Source organism: Ambystoma mexicanum, chromosome 7q (assembly GCF_040938575.1).
Source record: "Ambystoma mexicanum isolate Mex_15411 chromosome 7q, UKY_AmexF1_1, whole genome shotgun sequence".
Classification (NCBI taxonomy): domain Eukaryota; kingdom Metazoa; phylum Chordata; class Amphibia; order Caudata; family Ambystomatidae; genus Ambystoma; species Ambystoma mexicanum.
Genome location: NC_090941.1, coordinates 876,316,615 through 876,337,560, shown reverse-complemented (window position 1 = coordinate 876,337,560; position 20,946 = coordinate 876,316,615).

Below are 20,946 nucleotides of genomic sequence, written 5' to 3'. Positions count from 1 at the left end.
TATCCACATACCATTCAAAGCCAGTGAGTACATTTGTTAATTAAAGTGTCCCTCGACTCATACTGGACACAGGGACCTTTAGGGACATTATGCAAGAAGATCTGCCCCGCTCCCTGCAAGTCCGTCTCATATTTTCACACTTCTTGACTTGGCCTCGTCAGGGTTTTAGGACTCTGCAGCTGATATTGTTGGGGGGCAATTTGGCCTCTACATAATCTGCCCTGCTACCTTGATTGGTATCTGAGAACGTGATTCTCAGTCCCCGGTCATCCTGCCCCTGCAGAGCCGATGGTTGATTTTGATCAGCCTTATGCTGCGGAGTAGGAATTTCGGCGCCAGTGCTCGGGTCGGTTTGCGTCAAGGGGCCACTTCTCAGGCTGGGAAATGCTGGTGCTAGCAGTGACAGTAAAAATTGGGTCAGCTGTCTGGGTACAATGTGGTCTCTCGAGTGCTGTTTGGGGAATTATAATATCCTCCAAGCTAAGTTGTTGCTCCCCCGTAGAATCATTTCTCCTACGTCTTGTATGATAGACATAAATAGCTTCTCTATTTCTGACAATTGACTTAGAATGAGGTTGCATCTGCATTCTGATGGAAGACACTTGCCAGCTTGTTCCGAGGTGGAGGTGGCAAGTGTTCCAAATTGGTACTTGGCTGATAACCTTTTCCAACTCACAGGGCCTGTGCCTTGTCTTTGTGATTATCGGAATCTCTTGTACGTGAAGTGAGTGGGTTGGTTCAGGGTGACGGAGGCCCTTCCCCATGCAGCATTTTCGTGGGAGGGCTGGGCACTATGTTCTGGGTTGAAATATCCTCGCCTCCATCAGATATAGGGGCTGTAGGAATGTTTTGGGCTGTAGTCATGGTGAAATCTGTGCAAATAGTGGAGTGTGCAATTGGTACAAAATCCGCTAGGATGGCCTTTCGTGAATCAGTCCCCCCCTCTGCTGAATGGTTCCTCTGGTAAGGCACTGAGAGTGTTGGGTCTATATGCAAGACATTCTGAACCATAGCTCCCTGTGGGGTGAATGATTACTCTACTGTCATTTCTGGTGCTGTCTTTAATGGGTAAGTTGCCCTCTTCATGCAGGTCAGTGGCTTTGCTGCCCACGACATCCAGAGTACTGCCACAAAAGTGGTTAATTTGATTTATAAGCAGGTGCGCCTCACCCGTAAGCTTAATAGGGCTGTGGAGCTGCCCATTGGTTCTACCTGGGTCAGCACCCGGTACAGGGTGCAGTGCCAACAATTTCCATTTTCCTCTTGGGTTGGTTAAGGACTGGGAAGCTTAATAACGGTTGGGGGACCAGCCATATGCGATGTTACAGTTGTAGTAAACATACTAGGATAGGTGGCTGGTGATGAAGATGGAATCAATAGTTCAGCAGATCAGACATGGCTCCTGCTTATTACAATTCCTCACGTGTCCACTGAAGACCTTCTCCACTCTTTTCAATTAGGCAGTGCTCTGTGCTGCACAAACTCAGATGAACACAGGACAGTCTTTAACCCTGCAGGTGTCTAACACCTTGCAGGAGCCCAACACCCGCACCATTGTCCCGCAGGCTTCACTCTTGAGGGCCAGGGCTGAGAAAGATGATGGTGTTGGGGTGTGGCCTCTGGTGCTCCATTAGGGTGGTCCTCTTGGGCCAGGAAATAAAAAGCAAAGTACAGGAATGGGAGCCCAACACCTGCGCTGTTGTCCCGTAAGCTTCACTCTTGCAGACCGGGGATAAGAGAGATGATAGTGTTGGGGGCGTTGCCTCTGGTGCTCCATTACGGGGGCCCTCCTGGGCCAGGAAACAAAAAGCAAAGTGCTGCAACGGGAGGCCAACTCCGCATCCATGTCCCGCGGGATTCTCCCTTGTGGCCCGGGCTGAGACAGATGATGGTGTTGGGGCGTGGCCTCTGGTGCTCTGTTACAGTGGTCCTCCTGGGTTAGGAAACAAAAAGCAAAGTGCGAGAACGGGAGCCCAACACCTGCGCCCTTGTCCTGCATGCTGAATATATTGTTTTGACTAAAACTATTTCTAAACTGTTGTATGTTCTATTTCACAAGCCACTCACATTACTTCTCACCACAAAAAGACAACAAATTCAGTTAAAGCCAATGAGTGAACATTTTTGCCTCAATTGATTTCTAAGAATTGTTATTCAGAGGCAGCAAGCAGTAAATATTTTATTTGACCACACAAGGATGACCCGTTAAGTTACAGACCCTGAAAATGTTCTCATCAGGCCTCCGAAATATTGACATAAATGTATGGCCTCAAAAAGATGATACACAGAAACTGCACTTTTCATCCTAAAAAGTTGTCTAAGACTTTTTGTTTGCAAATTTGCAAGCAGCAAGCAGTTGGTTTGGTGTCAAAAATTGGCACATGCAGTAATAGCCCTTGATTGCATTAATTCCTGATAAAGATGGCATGCTAATCTTAAGAGACTGAACATAATCTACTCCTGTCAGCAAATTATTATTATTTCTTGCAACAAAAAAGACATTCGGCCTCATTACGACCCTGGCGGTATGGGGTAAACGGCGCCGTAAAAGTTGCCGGCGCAGTTTACCCCATACCGCCTCATTACGAGTTCCCCTCGCGGGACCCAGGAAGCACCGCCTGGTCAAACCAGGTGTGCTTACCGGGTCCCGCAAGGGGAAGAGGGAGCAAACAACGGGCCAACTCGTAATGGCCCGTTGTTTGCTCCCTCTCCCATTCCCATTCAGCCCTATGGGGGCTGAAATGGGAATGGAGAAGGACCGGGTCCGGGTCCTTGGAGGGAGGAATTACTGGGCCTTCTGAACTCGGAATGGCCCGGTAATTTCTCATTCTGAGGACCCAGACCCGGAGGCGATTTCGGCGGCAGCCATGCCGCCAATAGCGGCATGGCTACCGCCGAGGTCGTAATGAGGCCCATACTCTTTTAGAGCCACCAAATCCACTATTTTCCATATTCTGCTACTCAAAACATGTGAAGCAACTCCAATTTTGTCTGGCCACATAAATATGACACACTGATTGTGACAGTCTGAACATAATGGGCCTCATTAGAAGTTTGCCAGTCCGGAAACAAGGGTGCTGGTAAGCTCATCAGCACCCTTGTTTCCAGACCGGCAAACTAGAGGTCTGCCTGCCAGGGCCCTGTGCCCAACAGGTCTGTCCCTACTGGGTGCATCGGCCACGGTAGGCAGACTGTTCACAGAAGCGCCGGCACCGTTGCAACGGTGCCGGCGCTTGGAGTCCCCACTGCCATTGTGTCCTATGGGACTCTGTGGGAATGGGAACTTACATTTTACCGGCACCTGACATCTCGGGCCCCCCGACTTCTAATCTCCCAGTGGCACTGGGAAGTCAGGCGCCGGTAAAATGTTACAAGTCCGGTGGCAACCTGCAGTACCACTCGTAATGAGGCCCAATGTACTGCTGTCATTGAATACATTTTTCTATTGAAGAATAAGGTGTTTTCTCTGGTCACTGTGAAGGATTGCCCTCTGGTAAGGGTGTAGGAGCCTTTGATTTTTTAACTTGTATTAAATAATTAACTGTTTTGGGGAATCACACCTCAGAAGGGCTGTTCTGCTAACCAGACCCCCTTTTTAGAAAGCTCCAGCCAAAATCAATTTGCACACCTGCAACCTGCTGCATCAGTCTCGTGATCTGCAGCTCATCCTCTTCAGTGGCACAGAGGAGTTTTAGTGGTCACAGGTGCCCTGTTTGGCAGCTGCTTTGACAGCAAAGTCACTTAAGTGGAGAGGTTGCATTTAAATCTGCACCTCTGTTCAAAACCATAATAATTATGGCGAACTACTGCCTGGTAGCAGGCTAATTTTGAAATGTGAGCAAGATCTGAGTTTTTGGTAAGGTGGCTGGTAATTCACATAACTATTAAGGCTGCAACAGGTCTGTATAATGCACATATCAACACTGTGAGCCCAGCTGTGGAAGGGCAGGGTGCATTGTAGTCAGGCTGCAGTCTCTGCTCAACCAGCAAGGCAATGGACATGAAGACTGTATTTCTCTGTGTCTCAGGAAGTTCCCAGCAGGGGGTTCATGGCAGCTCAGTTTTAAAGGGCAAACCCTAAATAAAAGGGCCAGCCTCACACCAGGGTGTTGCAATGCAAAGACCCTTTGAAGTTGCAGGCTTGGGAAGCGGACAGGGTTTGGCAGTCAGACAGAGCAGGAACATATGGATGAAGAGTTCCTCCATCTTGATATTCTGTGGGCTTCTCTTTCCAACCTGTCTTCCTTTCTTCATGAACATAAGAGCACTTTGGTCTGATGTAATAAGGCCACAGTCACTTGTTACCTAAACAGGGATTGGAACCCTTAAAGCAGTGTTGCTTTTATCTAATCCCATTTTGCATTTTACCTTTATAGTCATCCACTCCTTCCTTAATTCAGTTAGGACATTTAGGACTTTGAGAAGAATGTGTTTGGACCCTGCTGAGAGAGCAGTCTTTTCTTGTGTCCACCAGTTGTGAGTTGAAGACAGGTGTTCCAAAGCAGATGCGATCTCTGCTCCCTACTCATGGGTCATTGTGGTGTACTGATATTGGAGTAAGACCTGTCTCTCTGCCAGCTGCACTGGCACCCAGGCTCCTCGGTTTAGGTGAAGGATTCCTGCAGGAGCTAGATAACCTGCCCTGGGTTGGGAGTGAAGAGAACAATGATCTATATTGTCCCTGTGATCCCGGATTGGGGCTAATAGCAAGAGATGTAGCAAAGCAGTTGGTCTCCTGCATTCTACAGCATTGAAAAAACATTGTCGACTGTGTTCAAATGCATTCAAGTCACCAGTAGCCCGCTGTCTTTGGCACTTCTATAAACCTCTTTCAACTGCTGTTGCTGCTCTTTGAACTAGTTTGTCACTGTACCACTCCAACTGGAACATGGAGCTCACAGCTGTGGAGGTTTTGACAATGCCCGCTCTCAAACAGTGCCTCCAACCACCAGAATCTTCGTCATCAACCCTAGTTCGAGCATTGCAATGGCCCTGGTGGCCTCAGTTACCAGCATTGTTGAAATGCTGCATCAAATGACAACATGCTGTAGCTCAAACTGACATGACATGCCTGCTCAACACCCACCAAAAAAGGTACAGATTAGTTTGGTGATATATTTTAGTTGATGAATGATAAACATTCAATTGAGAGTAGAAGTTTGAAAAGCAAGCATCCTACTTCAGATTTGAGGTTTACATTCTTTTGGATAGAAATGGAATCATATGGCACTCACTGACAGCCTAATATATCTATGCTCTTTTAGATAGTTAGGTGGTGCAGCTATTCATTGTATAGGAAGAGAGCCTGTAAATTGAGCCAGTTTTCTTTTGTAAAAAAAGAAACACTAATAAGACTGGATACTTGTCATTCTACCCTGCTGCAACAGTGTAGTATTGCATGCTGATATTTGGTAGTAATTGAACCCCGGTACTTGGGGCCCTTTAAAACAAGGTAGCAATACTTAGAGTTGGATGGGGATGCAGAACTCACTCATACATCATTAATCAAACCGACTCAGGAAGTAGGCAAAACTTAAGATTGTTTTATTAGCAATTATCTAAAACAGGGACTACAATGGACATCAATGGATGTTCGCTCAAGTCTCTCAAACTTTTACATGAAAAAACATTGTTTTATAGTAAATTATTTGTCATCATTGACGTCACACTACGTGGCAAACTACAGAAACCTGCTTGGGCATGTAATAGGCTTAAAGGGAACATCTAGGTATACGTTCCATACTGACAGGAGTTGTGATTGGGTCTCTACTGTCAGGTGGACAACTAAGAGCTCCTCTAGTGCAAGTCATCTTCATCGTCACAAAATACATGATGATCCATTGGTTATACATACTATAGGGCTCTTTGGTACATGGCCCTCTGCAATTGGTTGGCATGTGTGTACACTTCTGGAATATTACACTTGCTAGCATCACAAAAGCTGGTTACCCCACGCGCTAGGATTGTTGGCTTAGTCATGCCCCACTACCCAATTAGCCCAACATCTATCATCACTCCTGTGGTCTGTCATTCAATTAGGCTTTGAACTTGGCCTTGCAGAAGCTCTCTGTGCCTGAGAATAAAAGGGAGTGTTGCATGGTCTTATCTTCTGGTTTCGGTGTAGCTAGACCCACAGTCTATGTTGATCTGACCATGTCACTGGAGACCACGTTTTCAAGCTTTTTCAAGCTCTTAGTTGCATATAATACTATTAAATGATGAACTCTTGAGGCCACCAGTGTTTTTTGATTCTACCTCAAGCAGAAGTTGATTTCTTTCTCACGTTCATATAGTTTCTTGACGGACAACCAAGCTCACGGTGGGCTCGACAGTTGGAGCTCAGCCAGCCAGGCTTTCTTGAATTCTCCTTCACCATCAGCTATTTTCCAACTCTGCCACACTCAAGCCCTTTCCATTCACAGGGTACATGTTTGTTGAAGTGCAACAGATTCTATATATTCCTATGTATATACATTGGTGCATCACCACAATCTATTCACTGCACAGCCAGCTCAGGATTACTTCATCTACTTGCGTTACAGCATCTGTACAAGTGTAAAATGACTTTGCATTTTCTTCAGTGTTTCTCTGCATGAACATCTTCATTTTGATCCCGAAATGTTGTTTTACTTCGACACCTCCTCATCAGATCTTATAGAATGTTTATGTTCCTTCTTCATTTGTATCTTTTCTGGGTGTGTCAGTTCTGCTTTTTATGACATCACCAATCCTCTTTCACATCCATTTTCATACTTGCTCCAGGATTTTGTCCAGAAGACCATAATTTCTTTGTGAATGCATATAAGGTTTTCTCAGTGGATACCTTGTCTCAAGAATATTTGCGGTATAGGCATCCTCACTGGTACTGCACATATCGCAATTTCTGGTTCCCAACATATAGGCAACATGGGGGCAGAGCTATTGATAGGGGTATTTGGCTTCTCCTCTACGTAATGCTTTGCAATGAGTACCACCAAAGATGGTATTCATCTCCTCATTCACTCTTAAATCCATTGTGAGATGTAAAAAATGTATACTGTGCCCCACTCCTTTGAGAAAGTAGAGACCGACAAATGTAATATGTGTCTCTTTCACTTCAAGACACAAAAGACAAAAACATTTAAGCTGTGCTCCCACCCATAACAAGAAAGGAGATACACACACATTACGTTTGTGCCCCCCATGTGAGTGAGATGTGGAAATTATGTCTATACACCCACCCTCGCAAGACAGGAGACACCTACAAATTCCACACCGCTCGGAGAGAGGAGAGATGTACACACTGCATCTGTGCCACCACTTAGTCGAGGCAGGAGAGACATCAAATTAAACTATTCTCAAACCCTGTGAGACAAGAGTGATGTAACATTTAGACTGCACCCCTACCTCTGGATAAAGGAGAGACATAAACATGCAGGCTTTTCCCATACCCCTGTGAGACAGGAGAGGTGTAAACATTCAGGATGTGCCCTAAGCAAGAGAGATGCTATAATTGAATGTGTGCCCACATCATTGCAAGATATTGAATTCTGGCTGTGCCATTTCCCTTGCGAGACAGGAGAGATGTAAAAACACAAGATGTTGCCCAAGCTGATGACACAGTTGAGGCAAAAAATACAGGCTTGTCTAACACTCCTGGGAGAGCCATACAAACTGAGTGTTTGCTCACACCAATGTGAGACACAAGAGATGTACAAATTCAAGCTGTGCTGCCAACTCTGTGATACAAAAGAAATACAGAAAAAATGCTGAAAATGACTGTGTAGCCTCACCCATTCAAGGCAGGAAAGATGTAAAAGTTGAATGTGTGCCCTCAACCCTGCAAGACCGGAAATTTGTAAAATTCCAGGTGGTGCCATCACCCCTGTGAGACAGGAGAGATGAAAATAATGAGTTTGTCCCCTCAACATTGCGAGACGGAGAGATGTGCATTTACACCTGCAAGAGGAGGAGATACATACAAATCGATACATGCAAATCGAGTCTGCGACTCCACCCTAGAAAGTCATTAGAGCTATAATAATTATAATTCAGGCTCTGCTGCCACCCCAGCAAGAAAGGAGATGCATAAAAATTGAGTTTATTGGGAGACAGGAGAGACTTGAAAATTATGTCTGTGCACCTTTTTTGTGAAAAAAGGAGAGATGTAAAATGTCAGACTCTGTCAACATATCTGCAAGAGAGGAGAGGCGTATGAATTACATTTGTTTCTCCACTCTTTGAGGCAGGAGAGATTAAAAACTATTGTGTGTGTTCCCCCATCATTGTGAGACCGGAGAGGCATTACAATTGAAGCTGTTCCCCAAGTCCTGAGAGACAACAGAGATATGAAACACTCAGACTGTTCTCCCGCACCCCAATGAGACAGGGGAGCTATAAAAATACCTGCTGGGCCGAAACTCCTGTGAGAAAGAAGAGGTATACAAATTGAGTGTGTGCCCTCCTCCCTGCAAGATGGTAAAGATATAAAAATGCATGCTGTGTCCTCATTATTACAGACAGGAGAGATGCTAAAACTGACTGGTTGCCCTCACTGCTGTGACACAGGATAGACATACAAATTGACACACAAACATTGAATGTGTTCCCTCCCCTCTGCGATAGAGGAGAGAAAAAAAGTTAGGTCTGTGCCCTCAACCCTCCGAGAGGGGAGAGATATAAAAATGGAATGTGTGCCATCGACCCCATGAGACAGGAGGAATTAAAAAAAATCATGCCTTGTAAACATTGAGTCTGTGTCTCCACCCCTGCAAGACATGAGAGAAGTCAAAGTCCATGCTCTGCCCCCACCCTTGCAACAAAAAAGATACATACAAATTCAGTTTGTGCCCCCACCCCAGTGAGACAAGAGAGATAAACAAATGCTGTTCGTGCACCCACCTTTGTGAGACAGGGGAGATGTTAAATGTAGGCTGTACCAGCAAAGCTTCGAGAGAGGAGAGGTGTATGAATTGTATCTGTACCCGAACTCCTGTGTGGCATAAGTGGTGAAAAATGTAATGTGTGTCCCCACCCCTGCACGACAGAAGAGATTTTAATATTGAGAGTGGCCCTCACCATTGTGAGACAGGAAAGATATTACAATTGAAGCTGTTTCCCAAGTCAATAAAGAGCTAATATTCAATATGTGCCTCCGTGACATCGAGACAGGAGAGACTTAAAATGACAGGAGGAGCCCACACTCCTAAGAGACAGGATAGGCATAACAAGGTGAGCATGGGCCCTCACCAAAGCGAGACAGACGAGATAAGAAAAAATCCCGTTTTTGTCCTCACCGCCGTGAGACAGTAGAAATACTAAAATTGACTGGGTGCCCTCACTCCTCTGAGAGAGTAGAGACATACAAATTGAGTGTTTGCTCTAAGCCCTAATAGACAGGAGACATATATAAATACAGTCTGTGGCCCCATAACTACGAGATAGGAGAAGCATATGAATACATACTGTGTCCCGACTCCTTCAACACAATATAAATTGACTCTTTGCCCCCACAAATGTGAGACAGGAGAGATGTGAAAAATCAATGTGTGCACCCACCCCATTGATGCAAGAGACATATATATTCAGGCTGTGTATGCACCCATGTTAAACAGGAGATCCAGAAATATTGACTGTGTGCCCTGAACCTTTAATGACAGGAGAGATGTAAAAGATCAGGCTGTGCCCTCAACCCTGCAAGACGGAAGGGATGTAACATTTTAGCATGGGTTCTTAGCCCTGTAAAATTGCATAGAGGTGCAAATTCAGGCTTTGACCTCACACCTGCTAGACAGTAGACTTGTATGCCCACACCCTTGCAGAATAAGAGCAATATACAAATTCAGGCTATGCCCTCACCCTTGTGGGACAGGAGAGACATACAGAATGTGTGTGTGCCTCCGCCCCTGCATGTCAGGAGCGAAATATAAATGGAGTTTGTGCCACCTAGTCTGAGAGACAGGAGAAACTTACAATTCAAGTTGTGCCAAAACTCCTGAAAAAAGGAGATACATACACATTCAGTCTCTGACCCCATATCTGCAAGAGAAGTGACATGTAAATGTTAAGTCTGTGCCCCCACCCCTGTGAGACAGGAGAATCGTAAACAATCTCAGGGAGGATAGCCCAGGGGCAACACGTTTGTTTTGGATGCAGGGCACTGTAGAGTAGCACAGGTTTGTATCATGGCCCTGCGTTTTGAGACTGGTCTCTGGTATAAAGGGTGCAATAAAACATTAATATCAGGCTATGCCATCACAATGTAGAGACAACAACATTGAGTCTGTGGTGCCACCCATGTCAGAGAGGAGAAAAATAAAGATTCAGCCTGTGACCACACTGCTGTGAGAAATGAGAGATGTACAAATTGGATCTGTGTCACCACACGTGGGAGACAGGATGATGCAAACATGCATAATGTGCCCCCGTACCTGTATCAAAGTAGAGATATACAAATTGTGTCTGTGCCCTATAATTGTGAGACAGCAGAGATGCACACATTCAGACTATGAGCTCACACATAAACGATAGGAGAGATATACAAATTACGTCTGTGCCCCCAACCATGTGAGACCTGTGATATTCATGTCAGTACTAAAATACCTCTATCACACTGAGCCCTACTGATGAGTAGTTGTATAATTCAGGAAAGAGGAACTGGAATTTCTCATCTGGAAAAATGTTGGTACTAATCTCCACCCTAGCAAACAATGTAATTGCAAAGAGCACAGGGGGTGAGATGTTTTAGATCTTTGTTTTGGTTGAAGAAAACATACTTTGGATTTTGTTGGTTGATAAACCATGGACTACTGCGCACATCAGACAGATAATGTATTGTGTGGTTGTAGTTTTTGTGGTTTAGGTTACCTGACTGACACACACTTACATCTTACTGGATGTGCTTCAAAGACATGGTACAGAGGTGTAGAGGCAGCTTAGATGTTCCCTTCCATCTCCAAATTATTGCATTGTCACCTCCTCAGTATCAACTTTTCTCAAAATCATGTGAAGATGTTGCTGGAACAGTTATCTCATAATCTGTATCTGGTTTCTCATCATTATGTTCAGGCTTACTAAATATGAGGAGATGATGGGCTTTCCATATCCTGGTTTTCTATATTCTGTTATTTTTATCACAACTCTTTATATTCTTCTGACATGGTTGTTGTTTCTCCTGGCTCCTTCTGTCCCTCTAGACTGTGCCCTATATGTTCTGGCACATAATTCCCCTCTGCATCAATTACTATCATTTTGCAACAGAAAACAAAATAAAGTGAAACTCCAACTGCTCCAACCGCACAACCTGATTATGTATTATAATCAATTATAAAAATAGGTGCTTCTAAATGCGACATTGATTCACACACACAATTCTGGGCTCCCATGCGTACACAGCAACTGTTGTGGCTAATGAAAAATGCTCTCTAGCCACAAGCCTACCCTTCCCCCTTGCACGTGTATGTGCCTCAAAATAAATGGCTTGCAATATGGTCAATATTCCTCTTCCACTGATTTGTAGATACTTAATATATTGTATCCTGCCTCCAAGGATGTATACGCCTTTCTCTATGATATCAACAAGTACCTTCATTGGCCCCAAATAAATATACACTCAGTTACTGCCCCAACATGTCGTCTCCATTATGGTGCTCTATCCACTCAATGCTGAGAAGTTCTAAATGCACACAATTCTGTGGAATTGTTCTCCACAACCTGATAAGCAATATCATGTGGGTTTATGGCATGCGTGTTGGTAACAGAGAGTCTCTCTTCCTAGTAGTAAGATGGTGCCTAGTAGTAAGATGGTGAACTAAATTACAGCCACTGAATATAATTTACTCCAACATCAAAATAGACTTAAGCCTTTTGTAACGAGGCAACACATCACTATGGTATCCTTAATGCTCTCTTTGTTCTTGGAATTCGGGTTCAAGGCCTTGCCTGGATTGAATCCGACCTTTGACCTTGCTAAATCTCTACGATACCTCTCAACTCACTCCTCTAACTGTTGGTGTTCCTCAAGGATCTGTCTTGGGTCCGCTCCTCTTTACACTCTCTCGGTAGACTAATTACTTCCTTTGGGTTCTCATGCCAACTCTTCACAGACGACACTCAAATCTTCTTCTCTTTTCCTGAACGGTCTGATCTCTCAATCACAATTTCAAACTGTCTTTTTGCTATTAAATATATTGGATGGCTTAGCACTCTCTGGTTCCAGTGGGGGAAACCTTATTGGGATGTGGGAAGGCACTGATTTCAATCGTGCTACGTGGTGATAAGCACCGTCCCGTAGCTATTCCCAATATTCCATTGCCCACTTGGAGGAACACCCCCATTGTGATGAGCTCTTATGCAGCTTATGATATGATCACGGATTAGGGAACGGTATCCACATAACGTTCAAAGCCAGCGAGTACATTTGTTAATTAAAGAGTCCCTCGACATTATGCAAGAAGATCTGCCCCCCTACCTGCAAGTCCCTCTCATATTTTCACACTCCTTGACCTGGCCTCTTCAGGATTTAGGACTCTGCAGCTGATATTGTTGGGGGCCAATTTGGGCTCTACATAATCTGCCCTGCTACCTTGATTGTCATCCCAGAATGTGATTCTTAGCCCCCGGTCATCCTGCCCCTGCACAGCCCATGGTTGATTTTGATCAGCCTTATGCTGCGGAGTAGGAATTTCGGCATCAGTGCTTGCTTTGGTTTGCGTCAAGGGCCACTTCTCAGGCTGGGAAAGGGGTTTTTCGGTTTTACTTTGAACCATAACGTCCCTTTAACAAAGTTTTTTCACTGAATTTCATAGGTTTTTAGTAGCGAAACTTAACCATAACGTCCCTTTAACAAAGTTTTTTTTCTGAATTTCATAGGTTTTTAGTAGCACAACTTAACCATAATATCCCTGACTTTAAATACATGTAACATAGAACAAACTGAACCCCTAGCTAGTGATTTCGATGTCCGCGGACTACCGCCATGTCTGCGGACATATCGAAAATCTGAGCATGGTGAATGTAAATTTAAATAGTGTGCCCCATTTCCCCTTTGAGGTTGGCTCTGAAAAGAGACTTTTTTTTTGTTTTTTTTGCAGATGCTTGGCAGACACCTGTTATTTTGTATTTTTTTTTTCTTTTTTCCTACTTTACTCCTAAAATCTTCACATAACCTTCTCCAAAGCAACCCTTACATTCCAAAACAGCATGGCATTTCCCATAAAAGATAAGGAAATGCCATCTTCTTTAAAATAAACAGCATTACTGGAATCAAAATTCTCATTATTACAGAAGAACATACCAGCTCTAAGCTTGAAGGCACACATCCCTCGGTTGATTACACACCTAGCATTATTTTGCTGAGGACAAAAAACTAAACTATTGTCCCATATTGCCCTAGGTAGTAATCCAGAAAAAATTACTTTGGCATTTGGAAGGATGTTCATTACTGCTTGAACCAAGTGTTCCAAATCTGCCAACAAAGTAGGGGCAGTGACATAGCCCAAACGGAAAGCACCATAGTGCAACACTACCACATGGGGACTGTTGATCCTGCCCATATCTTCACAAACTTGTACAATTCCCTGTACATTGCAATCAGGCACAGTGCTCCACACGACCTCCACTCCTTTAACATCAAAATTCTTTGCAACATGCCTGCATTGAGCATACTGTTGTAAACCATGAACAAACATATCTCCGAGCACCAACACCCTGACTTTCTCCACTTCTGCCATCTTCACCACACACAGTCTCTTTCAACACAAATCCACTACCTCAACATCTGATTGGCTGATCCCTAAAGTCTTCTTTCCATGCTGGATTTGCTGGAAAACCCCGGATGTAGCACGCCCTGTCCATGGACAGCCGCGATGTCCGCGGACCGCTTAACTCTTGGATAGCCCTTCTACCATTTCCACTTCACTCTCTGTGCCATTCCCTCATTGCATACAGCTAAGCAGTCACACAATACGGAGAATGTCCTCACAACACCCCCATTTTGTTTATTTTTGAACATTTCAGGACACCGCGAGTGTTCTTATAACACATGCAACTTGCCAGCGAACAATACGGACAACGTCCTCAGAACACCCCCATTTTCTTTATGTACGAACATTTCAGGACACCGCAAGTGTTCTTCTGTTTCACTCTTTTTTCTTTTGCCGACATATCTAGGCCACATGGTTTTCTTCAGTAACAGTCAGAAACTAAAAATTGTATTTTATTTGTAGACGTATCCTACAAGTAGGTTCTTATAGTAATTCCCTTAGAGTCCAGTCACATCATATGAAACATATTCATAGGGGAAGACACAAGCTTTAAAGATAGCATTATTTTCAAGCAAATAAATGATGATTTCTCTGTTTCAAAGCTGCTATTTACCCTATGTATATGTATATTGGTATGTGTTCTTGTCTCTTTGTGTTTTCTCTATAGTAATGCAATTATGTAATACATGGGTTTTATTAGCTACTTATTACATATTTCACAGTACACAAAAAAACTATTAAGAAAACAATTATCATTTCATTATTCAACATACTAACATTACGAATATTATACCTTCATCTTGTACGCTGCACACAATGCTATGTTTCTGCATTAGTAGCTTAGTATACTAGATAGAAACCCATAATAGAATGCTATTTATATCAATGCATCGTTCACAGCACTAATTAGGGTATGATATTTATTGCAATGATCCTTGACACTTTTTTCGCAACATTATAATAAGAATCCCTTGTACACATATTTCATGAAAAGTACATACACATGTGATGTCATCAATGACATTTGTGATGTCATCTTTGATGTCGTGGGTGTTAGTCTTAGCAGTGCACGGTGGTGGCGCAAGTTATGGTTGCTTAGCTTACCATAACTGGCGAATTTCAGGGGTTTTTCGGTTTTACTTGGAACCATAAAGTCCCTTTAACAAAGTTTTTTTATTAGCATGCAAACAATATACAAAGATGGAGTGTAAAAAGCAATTTCTCAGAGATGGCTGTACACAGAATGTTGCAAACTAAGAATTTATGGTCGTTTACAGTGAAGGTCAGCTGCTTCCATTTTTTGCTCGCGTGCCGGAGAGGCCCACGACTCGCACTATAAGGTTCTATTGTTTTTTGACCTTGACAGACAGGGATCGTGCTAAAAGACTTCTTTTGAAGGAGTGTTGCAAAAACGTAAAACACGATAAGGATGACATTTCTGAAACGAAACCACTTTTATATATTATATCACTATGAGAAAGATCGTTGGCACAGACGGAGTCGTATTTTGGATCTGCACTACGCTTAGACAATGGAAAATGCCAATATAATGTAAGTAACCCTTTAGATTATTTTATACCGGAATATAATAACAATAGCGTGGCTTTAAAGCCCAGTTAAGTTGTACTTGTTCGTTCAATGTGGCATAGTGTTTTCTACCGCGCACTATCACCGCCGAAATGGTCCCCTGTCACTTAGAGGGCTCTGAAAAAGGCAGAGGACATAGGGTGGGTTAATGGGAATAAGTTAACATACTCCGTTGCACTATCCTTGCTAGCAAATAGTTTCACGCCCTAATAAATAAATTGAATATTTTTAATGAAGATCGGCTGGTGAGACTAATTTATGTTTTTTAAAAAAGGTACGTCCTTCCGTACTGTCAATGCCACGATTTTCAGACCCCGGCCGCCAGATTTTTTAACTGCCAGGTGCAGCTACTTCTAAACAACTTCATGACCCTCACCATTTTATGGGACAATCGCCAAGGACCAATATGCCCTTATGCGGTACTAGCGGCTAGAAGCAACATACCAACCATTATGGTGGTCTAATGCCTCGTTGTTGGAACAGCCTTCCGATTATCAGTGCGACCACAGTGCTTCTTTTATCATAAACCCATAAACCAACACCCTGTGTACCGCAAAGGAACAGCGCGTTACTCAAGATGAACTTTTGCGGATCGACAGCAAAGACAAATGCAAATCGCTGAATATTCTCTAAACATATGATGTCAAATAAAAGTACTTTACGAAATGTACAATCTTGCTGTTTGCTTTTAAATCACAGTTTCATATTCCGAATTGTAGCCCGCTGTGTTGTGAGATGATCTGTGTTGTTTTCCGGGTTCTGTGTAAAGTCGCGTAGGACTGGAGACGACTGGGCCTTACACAGTACTAGCGGCTAGAAGCAACATACCAACCATTATGGTGGTCTAATGCCTCGTTGTTGGAACAGCCTTCCGATTATCAGTGCGACCATAGTGCTTCTTTTATCATAAACCAACACCCTGTGTACCGCAAAGGAACAGCGCGTGACTCAAGATGAACTTTTGTGGATCGACAGCAAAGACAAATGCAAATCGCTGAATATTCTCTAAACATTTGATGTCAAATAAAAGTACTTTACGAAATGTACAATCTTGCTGTTTGCTTTTAAATCACAGTTTCATATTCCGAATTGTTGCACGCTGTGTTGTGAGATGATCTGTGTTGTAAAGTCACGTAGGACTGGAGACGACTGGGCACGTTTGGCTACGCACCCTGTAACGTCACAGAGAGAGACGGGGAATATGAATGCTTTGATAATGTCAGGCTTAGGGGCGGGAGATATGATTTAGTGTCTCAAAAGCAGGTCAGCCAGGTCGATGGGGCAAGTGATAGGATTATCACATAATGTCGGCGCACAGCAGTCTGATTTATCGTTTGTTTAGTGGACAAAAAGTCGGGTAAGGCCCATCGGAAATTGTAATGTCAACGGACATAAGGAGGGTTCTTAGAACACTGTCAACCTGACAAAGAACAATATGAACAGCGTTCTCAGAACACCCCCATTTTGTTTAATTGCAAACATTACCTCCACGTCCACTCTTCCTCGTCCCAGTACTTACTTCATGAGGCCCCTGCCTCCGACACAGGACCTTCTTCTATTTCTTTAAATTCCTATAACTCCTCCCCCACATCCACATCACTCAGTTTCATATTACCAAGCCGGAGCATGGGACCTTCCCCGCAGGGAGGGTGAGGAGGGTCGTCAGTACTGTGACGAGGAAGAGTAGGACTAGGAGTAGGACTAGGAGTAATGAAGATTACCGGTAAGTAATCAGAGCATTTCAGGACACCGCAAGTGTTCTTAGAACACGTTGAACTTGCCAGAGAACAATACAGACAGCGTCCTCAGGACACCCCCATTTTGTTTATGTGTGAACATTTAAGGACACTGCGAGTGTTCTTAGCTCAATTTTAGCTTGCTTGCGAACAAAACGGACACATACTCCGTCCTCAGAACACTCCACCATTTAGTTTATATAGAACATTTCAGAACAGCCGTGTTGTCCGCAGACAAATCGAACACAACAAAAGTGTCTAGCATATAAAAAAAACAGAACATTGAACATATCTCATACTCCCCCACCCTCCCCAAACACTCTTACACACCAACACACTCCACTAAATACAATTTTTTAATCCAAGTGTCACTACGCTGTCCGCGGTCGTCCGCGAATGCAAGATGGCGGGCACCCCAGAAAATCTGACGCGCTTCACGCACCACGCCGTCCGATCAGCGAACACGTCGCATGTCCGCGGACATCACGCAAGCCGCTCGGCCAATCAGGGCACTGTCCGCGGAGCGAACCAGGAAGTCCATCCGTGGAGCGAACAGAGATATCACTAATTGTTTTGCCTTACATTTTGGTCATTTTAAAAAAACTACTGGACAGATTTACACCAAATTTGCAAAAGCACGCTTTCGGGACCAAGCCCCTGCTCCTGCCGCAAATTTGGTGTAAATCCGTCCAGCGGTTTGGGCTGTAGGCGTGCGCAAAGTTTTTTCCCATTACGTCTATGGGAAAAAACAAAAGTTTTGGGACCCCCCCTATAACTTTGCCCCCCCTGGACCAAACCTCTCCAAACTTTGCAAAAAAATTCAGAGTGGGCCATATATTTTTTTTGCAAAGTTTGGAGGAGTTATAAGCCACCCAAAAAATGCTCTTCCTATGGAAACACCAACTTAACCATAACTACATGGACGCTACCGCGTCCATGTAATATATATATATACATATACATATATATATATATATACACAAACACACACAAACACAGACACATATATACATATAAATATATATTTATAGAGGCTTGATTAATACTTTATTTTGGGCTGCTTGGTTTGCTACTGTTATCACATTGCACCCCTCTTAAGAGTATAACCTGTCCTCCACCCATATTGCCACAAATACAAAGGTGGTATATCGCTTGAATGTGCCTGTTTTCTCTTTATGAGTGGTGGTGTGAGGGAGGAGTAGGCCGTTTAGCTATTACTCATTCATATACTCTTGTGGGGCAGTATTCATTTTGATACATTGTCAGTTACAGCTTCTGAATGCACTTTCTTTCCTAAAAACAATATGGTCATTTCTGTACCTGACCTATAAGTATTTTCTCTCGGCTGGAAAATGATGGTACACTGCGTTGAGACACCTAATGTAATCTCTTGCTTTGCTTCTATTCACTGACTTCAGACTATGGGCCTCTTTACGTGTTTGGTGTTACTTCGGAGGTAAATACTCCAAGATAACACCAAATGGATTTACAGTTATCACCACTTGGTCCCGTGACATTATCCTTGGTGGAAAGTGGTGTAAATCCCCATTTGTTGAACTCCATTTTTTGCAGGAATTATCACTGGTGGAATTACAAAATGTTAGGTAATTCCATGAATTTTTGGAGGAAAAGTGTAGGATTAACCTCCAGTATCATCATGCTGGAGGTACATTCTCCATCTTTGCTTCGAAAATCAGTGAAATTACCACTTAATAATTCCACTAGTGGTGATTCTGCCAAAACGTGTAATTTGACGGTGCAGAAAAAATGGAGGTAACTGAATTACCTCCACTTTTTCCCACACCACCACACTTGTAATGAGGCCCTGTGTGTTTCTATTATACAAACAGATCAATTGGATCCACTCCTCCTTAGTAAAGAGTAAACCGGGATGAATGATTTCAACTGATACCCAAATTGCCCACATTTTCACTGCATTTGCGTGATTCAGGTTTGGACACATTTTTAAGAGATTCCTGTAAAGCTTCTGAAAATGATTGCTGATGAAATGTTTCAGTAATCATTTAGGGGGTAATTCATAGAATTTAGCGCACAAGTGGCGCACGCGGCTGGCGCATAGTGTGCGCGTGCGAATCTCTGTGCCAGCCGCGTGTGCTTCCACGCACAGCGTATTCATGGATTTTAGCTACCAAAACCAGCTGTGGCGCACAGTGGCGCAGCGACCCTGCAGCAGCGCCAGTTACGCCCCCAAGAACGCCCCTTTGCGTAGGGAAAAGCCATCAAAATCCCCAATCCAGCGCAAAGGGCTGCGCTAACCCTGTACCAGTATACATGGCCGCCACACAGCACACGGCAAGCGGGGAACATGTATTACTGGGGTTTGCAGGAAGTTTCACACGCGATTGGCCCTGTGCGAGTGGGGTACGTGTATTACTGGGGTTCGCAGGAAGTTTCACACGCGATTGGCCCTGTGCGAGTGGGGTACGTGTATTACTGGGGTTCGCGTGAAGTCTCACACGCGATTTGAGCAGGGTACGTGTATTTCGGGGGGTGTGCGGGAAGTTTCACACACGATTGGCCCTTTGCGAGTGGGGTACGTGTATTACTGGGGTGCGCAGGAAGTTTCACACGTGATTGGCCCTATGCGAGTGCAGTACGTGTATTACTGGGGTTTGCGGGAAGTTTCACATGCGATTGGCCCTGTGCGAGTAGGGTACGTGTATTACTGGGGTTCGCGGGAAGTTTCACACGCGATTGGCCCTGTGCGAGTGGGGAACGTGTATTACTGGTGTTCGCGGGAAGTTTCACACGCGATTGGCCCTGTGCGAGTGGGGTACGTGTATAACTGGGGTTCGTGTGAAGTCACACGTGCGATTTGAGCAGGGTACGTGTATTTCGGGGGGTGCGCAGGAAGTTTCACATGCGATTGGCCCTGTGCGAGTGGGGTACGTGTATTACTGGGGTTCGTGGGAAGTCTCACACGCGATTTGAGCAGGGTACGTGTATTTCGGGGGGTGTGCAGGAAGTTTCACACACAATTGGCCCTTTGCGAGTGGGGTACGTGTATTACTGGGGTGCGCAGGAAGTTTCACACGTGATTGGCCCTATGCAAGTGCAGTACGTGTATTACTGGGGTTTGCGGGAAGTTTCACATGCGATTGGCCCTGTGCGAGTGGGGTATGTGTATTACTGGGGTTCGCGGGAAGTTTCACACGCGATTGGCCCTGTGTGAGTGGGGAACGTGTATTACTGGTGTTCGCGGGAAGTTTCACACGCGATTGGCCCTGTGCGAGTGGGGTACGTGTATTACTTGGGGTTCGTGTGAAGTCACACGTGCGATTTGAGCAGGGTACGTGTATTTCGGGGGGTGCGCAGGAAGTTTCACACGCGATTGGCCCTGTGCGAGTGGGGTACGTGTATTACTGGGGTTCGCGGGAAGTTTCACATGCGATTGGCCCTATGAGAGTGGGGTACTTGTATTACTGGGGTTTGCGGGAAGTTTCAAACGCGATTGGCCCTGTGCGAGCGGGGTACGTGTATAACTGGGGTTCACGTGAAGTCTCACACGCAATTTGAGCGGGGTACCTGTATTTCGGGGTGTGCGCGGGAAGTTTCACACGCGATTGGCCCTGTGCGAGTTGGCTACGTGTATTACTGGGGTGCGTGGGAAGTTTCACACGCGAGTGGCCCTGTGCGAGTGGGGTACGTGTATTACTGGGGTTCGCGTGAAGTCTCACACGCGATTTGAGCAGGGTACGTGTATTTTGGGGGGTGCGCATGAAGTTTCACACACGATTGGCCCTGTGCGAGTGGGGTACGTGTATTACTGGGGTGCGCAGGAAGTTTCACACGCGATTGGCCCTATGCGAGTGCAGTACGTGTATTACTGGGGTTTGCGGGAAGTTTCACACGCGATTGGC